Raw genomic sequence first — 12,262 nt, forward strand, 5'->3', positions numbered from 1 at the left:
ACTTCTCATTAAAATCCACAAGACTGAAACCTCAGGTTATGTCCTATGAATAAAGCAGAAATGATTAAACCAGGATTTTCAGTTGCTAATTTTTCAGAAGTAGATCACCAGGTCTTTCTTCTGAGGCATCTCTGGGTGGACTTGAACCTTCTGATTAGCCTTGAGCATATTAATCATTTGCAGCACCCAGGGATTCTCCTCTAAGACATATGTTCAGCTAAAACATTTGCACTGTTTCTGGATTTTCTCTTTTATTTCCCTCCTTTGTGGCATCTGTCCTTCATTAAGTTGGGATGGAATCGGAGACCATACCTCCTTTCTCTCTACATATTTCAATGCTGATCCACCCAGGACTATGTCCTCTTGAGTGGATATTTGCAGCACATTTGACCAATGATCTGACTGATTCTATTATAGGCCTTTATGTTAACTCTCAACAGATGGTTGACTAACCAGCTGATTTTTAGAGTCACTAAAAAGTTTGACTATGACAATGGAGATTGTCAGGGTCCCTTTGAAATACTCCTGATATTATCAGTGATGTTCTTCATAGCCTCCTTCACCTCCTTTGTTTCAAAGTGTATAGACGATGGAGTTGAGGAAAGGGATAAGAAGGGTATACACCAAAGCAATAAACTTGTCTGTACCCTCGGGTCGACTCCCAGGTGAACCCACATGCCCTGAGAAGGCAGAACCGTAGAAGAGTGCTACTATAGTCATATAGGGAGATCAGGGAGAGAAGGCCTTGGCACAGCTGACAGCTGAGGCAGCTTCAGGACAGCTTTCAGGATGCCCTCATAGAGGCTCAAAGTGAGCACAAATTTGCACCCAGTGGCCACACCAATCACTGTCCCATGGACCTGAGCATGTCAGCTGCTTTAGTGGTGTCCGGTCACAAAAGTAATGGGCCAACTCCTTCAAGCAGAAAGGAAGAGTGGCTGTGAAGATGGCTGGCACAACTACTGCTGGGAAACTAGTCACCTAAGTGGCCCCTGCTCGCCATAACTGTACCTGTCTGCTCATGAGTACGTGGTAGTGGAGTGGGAAACAGATAGCAAGGTAGTGGTCCAGCGCTATGACAGCCAGCAGGTAGCATTCAGTCATGCCCAAGGAGTGGAAGACAGAGCTGGATGAAGCACACAACAGACAAGATGGGTAAACGTCCATGGAGCAAGGTATGCAGTAGCATAAACACTGTGGTGCTGACGTACCAGAGCTCCAAGAAGGAGAGGACACTGATGAAGAAGTACACGGGTGTGGACAGTCCAGACTCTGCTTGAACCAGGACAATGATGAATAGGTTCCCTGCCAGAGTGAGGAGATAGATGCACAAGGTCCCCAAGAAGGCAAGAAGTTGCAGAGTCCAAGCAAGGATGAAACTTTGTGGTTGGCGTGATCCATCCTTCCCAGGACTGAGCGGAAAGGACAGAGGATTAACTATGCAGGTATCTTCTTTGATTCAGGAAATGTTCCTAGTGCCAAAGATGTAGAATTTGAGCACCTGTAAGAAACTTAGACATTATCTAATCAATGCTCCTCACTTTTCAGTAGAGGAACTGGAGACCAGTTCATATCATACAGTCTGCTGGTGACTGAGTTGGGACTAGAAAGCAAGGCTCCTGATCCTCTAGTTTAACCTTTTTTTTTTTTTTTGTTTTTCTTGATAATATTGGGCTCCAGAAACTCAAACAACTATATTTCTTCTCTCTTCTACCTTCAGGAAAAAGGAGAGGAAGGAAAATTCCTACCTCTCTGTCCCCTATAATTTCCAATAATACAACAGCCAGTGATGTTTGGCTTTAGGGGAGACAAATCTGCCCCTAAAAAGTGACTGTTGATATCTCTTTCAGGAAGCTTGTCTGGAATATGTAGATTGTTCTTTTAAGGACTAGAAGAAGAAGAGGTAGGAAAAGAAATAAATGCAGAAACTCTGAAAACAGTTTCTGAAAGCTCAGGTCCATAGTGCCGAATGATAACTCACCCAGTGGACACACTATGCCTTTTAAAAGATGATCTCTGAAGGAGATATGCACCAGGAAGTCTCAAGGAGAAAAGCAATGAGGTCAGAGCTCCCCTTTTCCTGCTAGGAATTGATTTAGAAGCCTTGTAGTATAAAACAAAGAACTTTCTCTGAAATCACAGATTTGGCTTTGTAAACTTTCTTTGCCCCTAACTGGCAATGCACACTGAGAAACTTCACTTAACCTCAACTTCCTCTTTTCTAAAATAAGGAAGGTTTAAGTAGATGTTTTTCAAGTTTCTTACAGAAGGAATAATTTATCATTCTCTAAATCACTAAAAAATATTTATGGGGAGGAAGTGCCAGCACCAATGTTCTCAGAGTTTTTCTTCTACAACGTAATAGGCCTCACCCAAGAAAGGGTCAAAATCTTCTCCTAGTTCTCTTCTTCAACTACCCTCACCTTTGCTGCACCATCCCTGCCCATTACCTGACTGTTTTTGATGAAATTAGGACTTGTAGCTTCCTCCTTGGTGTCCTTTTTATTTCTCAAACATCTCCCAACTTATATTTTATACTCCTGGGAAGTCTGACCTCCCAGGGCCTCTTGCTGTGTCTTCTCTGGGGCTGCCTGCTGTGACTAGCTCTCAAAAGAGGTTCCTCTTGGGCTGGAAGTTGGGCATAGGGAAGTGTAGCAGATTTTTCCCAACTCTGCAACCCTCCTAGGTGGGTTCTGGTATCCAATCCCAGGCACTTTGTCTTCTTTGTGCCAGGTCCAAAGGACGCACTCTGATTCTGGCTCTTCTTGCTTGGCGGTAGGAGGTCTCTCTCCTCTCTGCTTGCTTCTCTCTTTTATATCTCAAGAGAGATTAATTAAAGGTAGAACTTAATCCTGTAGATCATGTCCCATTTTATTAACTGCTCCTAATCTGGCCTCATTAAGATCATAGATGTTAGAATTTATAACACATAGATAATTATATCAGATGACAAAATGGAGGGCATCCACATAATACTGGGAATCATGGCCTAGTCAAGTTGATATACATTTTGGGAGGACACGATTTACTCCATAACACCCTCAATGAGTTAATATTTTCAATCTATTATTTATACAGCCTCTGTATTGATCCAGACCATGCTGATGTATAGTCCCTGCTCTGAGAATCTCCTTGACCAGGGAAGACTGATGACAAGGACCTTCCCCTAGAGCCGACAGACAGAAAGCATTCCCCAGGAGCTTGCTCCCTAAATTTGGACTTCTAGCCTCCTAAACTGTGAGAGAATAAATTTCTGTTTGTTAAAGCCACCCACTTGTGGTATTTCTGTTATAACAGCACTAGATAACTCAGACAGAGGGTAATGGATTTGTATCATTTGTAGATCTAATTGTAGGTCTAATTGTGGTTTAATTTTTAGGAATCAGAATCAGAAGACAAGATAATAGCAACATTAAATTGAAGATCAGGACATTGATCATGAAAATTTGCACATAAACCACATAAAATTAGTAAAAACGATTGACGCTCTTCAGATCAACCTGGAAAGTCTTCCTGTGAGAGCTAGAGTTGTTTACACAACAGAAAAGGATGATATTTGGTTTTGAGAGTTTTATTTAGAAAATAAAGTCAATGTAGGAAGAATGTCTCCTTGAGTAAAAAAATCTCAGGTGTTTAGATAATTAACGATTCCCATTCAGTCTTTTCCAGCCTTGAGTATAGATTCCACTTCATCTGAAACACCTGACCTTTCTCCAGAATGTATGGAGCAGGCATCCCCACAATCCTCAACACCAAAACACCCCTCATTCACAGCCGTATTTGTGGATTTTATAAAACATAATCTGATACAGACTTCTCCTGTGCTTTGTAATGGGCCAGTTGTATGTTGTTCTGGCTTAGTATGAAATAAGTATATTATAACAACTATGTGCTTGTCTTCAGAAAGCAATCAACGTGATACTAATATTCGTTTATAAGGAACTTCTACACAAAATGATATCAATGTAAAATATATACTAAAGATTTAGCATTCTATATGAATGAAGAAAGAGGGTATTTAGTTATAAGCAGCATGAAGAAGAAAAATAAAATTTGGAGGGTTCCAAGTGTAAACCTTTCTTACCTAAGGAAATTGTTTTTCTTCTCATGTAGACCCCTATAAGTAGAGAGTGCTCATTAACATTTATTCTAAATTAGGAATGGAGAAAGTGAAAAGCAGAAGGCCCAATGTCTCCATCAAGGAATCCATGATTTAGCAAGAGAGACGGCTAGGAATCCCTCCTATACCGTTAAGTGAAGAAAGCAGAATTTCAAAGGCACCAACATTTCATGTGATTGCTAATATTTGAACAAAGCCTATGTTTATGGGGAGATGATTAGAAAGCAACAGATGACTAATTTGTTTTAAAACAATTTTTATAAGTGGTTTTTAATTAGTCTAAGTATTCTATATTGTAGCCATATTTACGTGTAGTAATATTTTTGAAGAAAAAAATATCATAGAAAAGGTTACATCAAGCTCTGCTAAAATAGTACAAGAAAAGAAATCACAGCAATTCTGTTAGTCATTCAGTAAATATATTTATTGAACATCACCTTCTATTTCCAATGTCTCATACTGGGGAAAGTGAAATGCATAGTCCCTTTCATCAAGATGCTTAATTTGCAGTGAGGGAGACAGACCCCAAAACAGGCATTACAAATCAACCAAAAACAAAAACCCTTTGCTATCCAGTCAATTCCCACTCATGAGAATATTCCACATACATTACAAAGCAGAATTGCCCTATAGGATTTTAATGGCCATAATCTTAACGATATATTCCAGCCCTTTCTTCCTTAGTGCCACTGGGTGCATTTGAACTGCCAACCTTTAGGTTAGTAGCCAAGTGCAAACCATTTGCACCATCAAACCAAAAAAAAAAACCCGTTGCCATCAAGTCCAATCTGACTCAAAGTGGCCCTATAGGACAGAGTAGAACTGCCCCATAAGGTTTCCAAGAAGCAGCTGCTAGATTCGAACTATTGACCTCTTAGCAGCTGAGTTCTTAACCACTGTGCCACCAGGACACTTAAATATATGAGAAGATATTCAGCCTAACTCATAATAAAATACAGACAACTTTAAAGAACACAGAGATACTTTTCTCACATTTCAGACTGGCAAAGATCTAGACATTTAAAAACATGTTTTGTTGGGGAGGCTGCAAAAAAACAGATACTTTCATACATTGCTCATAGGAGTAGAAAATAGTATAATCTATTTGGAAGAAAACTCATATTTATGCAAATTACACATTTAATTTGTACTATGACCCAGCAATCCCACTTCTAGGAATTCATCTTGCAGACATGTATGCACACATATGTGAAATGATGTGTACACAAAGTTATTCATTGTAGCTCTGTTTGTAATAGCAAAAGACTGAAAGTAACCCAAGAGCCCTTCAGTAGGGGACTGGATAATTAAACACACAGTGGCACACCATGAAGCTGTTTACCAAAATGAGGAGGCAACTTCTGTGATGATGTGCAACATATCCAGAAGGTACAGAAGAACGTTCATGTTTGTTTATTTTTGCATTAAGAAACACTAAAGGGTTATATATGTTGTCTTCAAGTCGATTCTGACTCATAGCAACCCTATAATCAAATTAGAACTGCCCCATAGGGTTTCCAAGGAGCAGCTGGTGGACTCGAACTGCCAACCTTTTTGTTAGCAGCTGAGCTCTTAACCACTATGCCAGCAGGGCTCCTACAGTGTAGTCGGAAATAGTAATGAAAGTTGTTTCCTATGGCAGAGGTCGGGAGTGGGGGCTTGCGAGGGGAAATAAGGGGCAGATGGGGCTGCGAGTTGGGGAAACACTCTTCTACATGTACCTTTTTAAGAATATTTTGATTTTTGAATAACGAAGGTGTTAGCTGCAAACCAAAAGATTGGAGGTTCAAGCCCACCCAGGGGCATCTTGGAAGAAAGGCCTGGAAATCTACCTGTAAAAAAGAGCTACTGAAAACCCAATGGAGTGCAGTTCTACTCTGACACACATAGGGTCATCATGTGTCAGAGCCAAATTGACTAAAACAGGTATTATCTAATGAAATAAAAATTTTAATTTTAGAAATACATGTCAATATAGTCACATAGTGCAATCATATATCCTGGTTTGCTCAAAAGAGTTCTGGCTAATGTCTTTTGTTCAGGATAATTATTTTTAGTACCTTATTTCATTGTTTAAAATATTCAGGCTTGACTTGGATGATAAATTGTATGAATATCCTAGATTCTAGAATGTTAGCCTTGATGTTTCTGCAAAGTAAGTGGTCTGAATATATGAATATATATCTATATTCTCATGCATACATGCATACATACATATATGTGTATAATTTTTCCCTTCTAGAGTGATAAAGCTGATTTAATGTGGAAGGAACCAAAACCTAGGCCTCAAAGATTTATCCCAATGGGTCACACTAACACATTTCCTCCCATTTCTTTTTCATATCATAGCACATAAAAAAAAATGATAATATTTATATGGCACACTGAGATGAGCAGAAAGGCTGCTGACTGCCAACAGCAACTAGTCCAGGGGCTTTGGTTCCCTCAGGCTTTATCTGACCACTCAAAGGGTCAGAGACAGGGAGATTAGTAGCTCAGCGTGCCTGTTAGCTGTATTTGCTAGAAGCTTTGCCCTGGGGAAGATCTGAAGAGAAGGACTTTGGAAAGTTGCACAGAGGAAAAGATTGTGAAGTAAAAGGGGGAGCGGAGTCTGGAGCAATGAATTGACATTGGAAAGGAGACTGCCTCCTGGTCCTGTTATAGGAGGGGCCGTTAGTGTCTCACCTTCTTTAGAACTTTAGGAGTTCTTCATTCATTCATTCATTCATAAATGAATGAATACTAAGCACTGGCCTAGAAATCAATAGCAAGATATACGCTTTCTGGAGTTCTTAGAAAACTATTTATATCTCTGCAACAGTGTTGTAAGTGTCCCAAACCCATCACACAATAGAGACCCCACAGGGTTGATTAAGGTGACCCAAGCAATTGCAGTTAATTCTTTGGGGCTGCCACCAGGGACTTTGCTGACATAGTAGTATTCTGTTGCCCCAGTGACCACCTCTCAATAAAGGCAGATTCAGGGAACCACAATGCAGAGGGGCAGAAAGAGTAACAAAAGGATAGAAGCTCCAAAGCCAGGCACTAGGGGATAGTATAAATTTCACACACACGAAAAGGGAGAAATACACAGAACATGGCAGGGTGACTAGGTCCAAAGGAGACGCCTGATGTGGAGTTTTACCAACTTTACTGACCCTACCTGTGGAAAAAAATATGAGATATGTGTAAAACGAGGCATATTCAAAAAAAAAAAAATTCTACTGCAGATATTTATGATATTTATGTGGAAATATTTTCAGTAATGTTAATGAACTCACATACAGTGTTTGCTGTCTTGCATGCTTTAGATGTATAAAATAATCTCACCCTGACAATAATTGTATGAAGAAGGTTCTATTATTGTCCCCATTTAACAGCTGAGGAAACTGAGGCAGAAAAAGGTTAAGTGAATTGTCCAAGGTCATACAGCAAGTAAGTGGTAGAGCTAATGTGATAGAGCTAGGCAGACAGGCCTCTGAGTGAGTTTTCTAATGATTACACTACACTGTCTCTGGAATTGTAAGGATTGTGATTATTTATTGAAGAAGGTCCCTGGGTGGCACAAATGATTTGTGCTCAACTACTAACCTAAAGTTGGCGGTTGGAACCTACCCGGCAGTATTGCAGAGGAAAGGATTGTTGATCTTCTTCTATAAAGATTACAGCCAAAAATCCCCATGAAGCAGTTCTACTCTGTAACAAATGAGGTCACCATGAATTGGAATTAACTCGATGGCAATGGGTATACATATTATATATTGAGTAACTCCCAAGGGTTAGGAGCAGTGTTAAGAACTTTCTTTGTTTTCTTTCCTTTAATCCTTCTAAGACTGGGTAGTGGTCATTATAATCTTTTTAAACATGAGAAAACTGATGTCCTATAGAAGTGACTTCAGAATCACATGTGCAAAATGTGGTAAAACAGGGATTTAGCCCAACGCTTTTCTCCTCGCTGTTCTGGAGATTCAGATCCTAAACATCTGGGTGTAGTTCAGGTACTGCTTTCTTTAAGAGGTGTTGCAGCCATAGAATTAAAACTCCCCAAGCTGGAAGAAATGTAAGCATTCATCTACCCCCAGTCTCTCACTTTGCAGAGGGAATGAGGCTGAGGAAGTCTTGCCAAGTTCACCCAGCTAGCTGGAGTGGATCTAGGACTTGAATCCATGTCTTTTTATTGCAAGTGCAGTAATACTTCTTATTTCTATTTCTATTATCTAAAAATTGGGGTGATCCTCTCTTAGACAGAACGTATAAAAATTAAATTAAAAACTATGTATGTGTGTGTGTGTGTGTATGTGTGTGTGTGTATAAAAGTAGCTCATAGTAACTGGCATAAAACTTAAAAATAGAAAGCAAAAATTGATATTTGAACAATTATATAAGAATTAGAAAAATAATTTCATAAAGAACACTCAAGGTGCATACAATGACCTTGTCTCTGCCAAGTTCTGTTTGTCTTAGCCCCTAATGCACTATACTCCTTGAACAGATCAGGTCACCTCAATTCACTCATCTGAAAGTAAGAAGGTTGAACTAGATCATCTCAGCAGAGGAAGTGGTGGGGGAACCGGTTAAGAAGAAAGGGCATAGGGAGTGGCCAGAGCTTCAGGTCCCCATTTCTACTTCTTAATTTAGTCTATTTTCTACTTTGTACTTAACCTGTTTTATATATTTTGCTTCCAATGCTTTTTTTTTTTTTAATTTGAAATTAGGGGATCAGATGATTTCCAGGGTGTTGTCTTTGATACTGCAAGGAAGCTGGCTCTGCTACTTGCTGGGCCTACACAGCAATTTCCGGATGCAAGCAGAAGAGGAAATAACATCCACGGTTTCAGGAGATCTGACTATTGTGCTGGATGTAGACATGAGTGCATTCTGAGCAGGAAATACAATCTAATGTGTCCATCTAAAGAGTCAACAAGACTAGAGGCAGATGAATTGAAGCACATGGGTTGAGGTTGAGGAAACAAGTGCTAGATGATGACATAATTTGAGAAAGACTAGAAATCCCCCACCCCTTCCAGTGCAGTAGGTACACGACACTTTGGTATAATGAAGTTCTGCTCTTGTTCTGAGTAAGATACTGCAGCTCAAGGCTTCTACCGGAAAATCAAGAAAAAAACAATTGTTTTCTATTTGCCATCATATTGACCCTCTAGGATGGAGTAGAACTGCACCATAGGGTTTCCAAGTCTGTGATCTTAATGGAAGAGACTGCCACATCTTTCTCCCACGGAGTGGCTGGTGGGTTCAAACCACCCACCTTACAGTTAACAGCTGAGCTCTTAACCACTGTGCCACCAGGGCTCCTCCTTTGGAAAAACAGGGAATAATAATACGTACCCTCTCTTGCTTTGCCTCAAAAGGAGGCACTACTGACATGTGTGCATACTTTGTGAAAGGTTAGAGAGCTGTGTCAATGTGTGGGTCAGTAGGAGTTGTGTGTGGGGAGGAGAGAGCAGAAGGCAGGGGCACTTCTACTCAGAACCTGGACAGCATGACATGAGCCTAGAGATGCTTGTGCAGTGTGTCCAAAACAAGTCTAAATACCCCTCTTTCTCTGTCTGACCTCAGGAAGTTACGGTAACTTGCACAGACTTAGCCAGACTGGACTTCAACTTTCACTTCCCTGTTGCCAAGCAGTTCACTTCCCTGTTGCCAAGCAGAGAAGCCATGGACCCATTGCTGAACTATTACAGCCACGCATAGCCTATTGGGTAGTGCCTGCATTACTGGATGTCCCAAAGGAAAGCATGAGAGCCAGGCTTCTCTAGCTAAGGGAATCCCGTAAAACTTTTCTTCTGAGCAACTCAGGGGACCAGTGTAAAGTGCAAACAATTTTGCTAATGAGAAGGCAAACAAGCTGCTTAATTGAGCTGGGGAAGCACAGCCTCAACTTCAGCAGTTATCAGCATTTTCTCTGCAGTGACTCCCCTAACATGATTCCTGGAAAAGAAAGCTTTGGGGAGGCCCCAGTTTTTTCCTCTAAGATCCCTCAATTAATGCTAATTGGGAACCTGGCACTGCACAACAGGATGTCAAAGAAGCAGCTCTAGGATACAGCCCATTTAGGAACTGCTTCCCCAGGCCTGGTCAGGAGACTGGCCTCCCAGCTTCACCTGAACCATATGGAAGTGCAACCACTTCCTGCATTCAACAGGGGGCAGTGTGGAGGTGGGGATTAGGAGGCAGAAGCACTGAGCTTTAATCTCAGCTCTGCCTCTAACTAGCTCCAACTCAAAGCAGGTCACATGGCTTTCCTGATATATATATATAATGAGATTGAAAGTGATGAATTCTATCATTTTTATGTACTATGCTAATTTTCTGTACTATGATAAATGATGTGATTTTTTTCTGATACTCATGGTGACAACATTGAGAACCAGGAAATTGGTAGGCCTGACTCTTGCTTTAAAAAATAAACAAAAAATGTTTTTGACTGTGAGGGAGAAGGAGAGTTATTATGGATTGAATTATGTCCCCAAAAAATATATGTTGTAAACCCTAACCTCTATGCCCGTAGTTATAATCCCATTTGATAATATGTTGTCTTGCTTATGTTAATGAGCAAGATTAGTGTAGTGTGTATCTTGAGTCAATCTATTTTGAGATATAAAACAGATTAAACAAGCCAACAGAGCAGAGATGGAGGAGAGAGATGCCAGGCCCCATGGAGATTGCTCAGGAGAGAAATAGAAAGAGACCATGACCTTCCTCCTAGATGACGGAGAGAGAAAGGTTTCTCCTAGAGCAGGCACCCTGATTTCAGACTTCTAGACTCCAAAACTGTGAGAAAATAAATTTCTGTTTGTTAAAGTCACCCCTTTATGGTATTTCTGTTATGACAGTGTTAAATAACTAAGACTAGGGGACATGAGAGTAAAATAAATATGTCCCAAGAAAGAAACAAAAAGGGAAAGGGAGAAAAAAAGAGGGGTGAGTCCAAAGGAGGGATTTGCCCTTCTTATTTTCCTCTTTCAGAATATTTTAAAACTATCATATCATTCTTAGGAAAATAAACTATCATTGCCTTTAACAAAAATAAAAAAGAAAGGTTGTTCTGATCTGACTCTCTGTACAGACCTGCTTATCTGTGGGTCTATGTCACAGCTCTCAGGACTATGAAGAAATCAGAACACAAGTGCACATTTCAATGTTAGTAATAACAGTATTGTCGTAGAAAGTGCAGTCAGAAAACCTGGGGTTTGAAATCAGTTTCACAAATCAGCAGTTATAAAATTTAGTGCAATTTAGCTAGCCCCCCCTTGCATCATTGCAAAACTGGAAATATTAACAATACCTCCTAGTAAGGTTTTTGGGAGAATCAAGTAAGCTAATTTATGCTGGCAAATAGCAGGTGCTAGAGGAACAAAATCTAACTTTGTTGATGGCTGTTATTATCAGGCATCATAGTTACATGTCTAATACCTGGAGTTGATTCCTTACACATAAGAGTATCAGTTTGCTGAGGAGTTCAACAAAGGGCTAAAATCACAAACAAGCTTTATCTCTGTGGAGTTACAGAGCTCCTTCAGAAGCCTGGTAGCTACTCACAGACCAAGCTGCTTAAAAAGTGGTCAGAAACACTTCTGAAACTGACCCAGACTCAGTTCTCTCTGAAGAGCTGAACTCCTCTTCTGACAAGGGGCCACCAGACCAGAATGCTCTTTTGAAGATGCCTTGAAGAGAACCCAGCTGGAGACATATGGTGTCTTAACTAAAGCATGTCAGCCTTACTGAGTTATTGGGGCTGTGAGAAAGGATCCTGTGAGAAAGGATCCTGATCAAAGCTTGGCACAAGGGGAGACGTTCAATTAATATCTAGTTCCTTTCTTCTTCCCTGTTAGGAGGGCTTAGATTACTAAAATCCTTAACACAGTGTGATCACTTTTGATCACCAAAACTCACACCCACAGGTGTGACACTTTCCAAAAACCCGAACCTATTGCCATCGAGTCAGTTCTGACTCATAGAGACCCTACAGGACAGAGCAGAACTGCCCCATGGGGTTTCCAAGGAGTGGCTGGTAGATTCATACCACTGACCTTTTGGTTAGCACTCAAGATGTTAACCACTGTGCCACCAGGGCTCCAAAGACACCTTCAATTAGCTTTAAATACCATAACACATTTATTT

At 40.4% G+C, this 12,262-nt stretch overlaps 1 pseudogene; it reads right to left on the reverse strand.

Annotated features, from left to right (window-relative positions):
- Positions 1-208: 208 nt before the first annotated feature.
- On the reverse strand, positions 209-4,109 carry LOC111819195 (olfactory receptor 6N1-like; annotated as a pseudogene).
- Positions 4,110-12,262: the final 8,153 nt, after the last annotated feature.

Source organism: Trichechus manatus, unplaced genomic scaffold (genome assembly GCF_000243295.1).
Source record: "Trichechus manatus latirostris isolate Lorelei unplaced genomic scaffold, TriManLat1.0 scaffold00300, whole genome shotgun sequence".
Classification (NCBI taxonomy): Eukaryota; Metazoa; Chordata; class Mammalia; order Sirenia; family Trichechidae; genus Trichechus; species Trichechus manatus.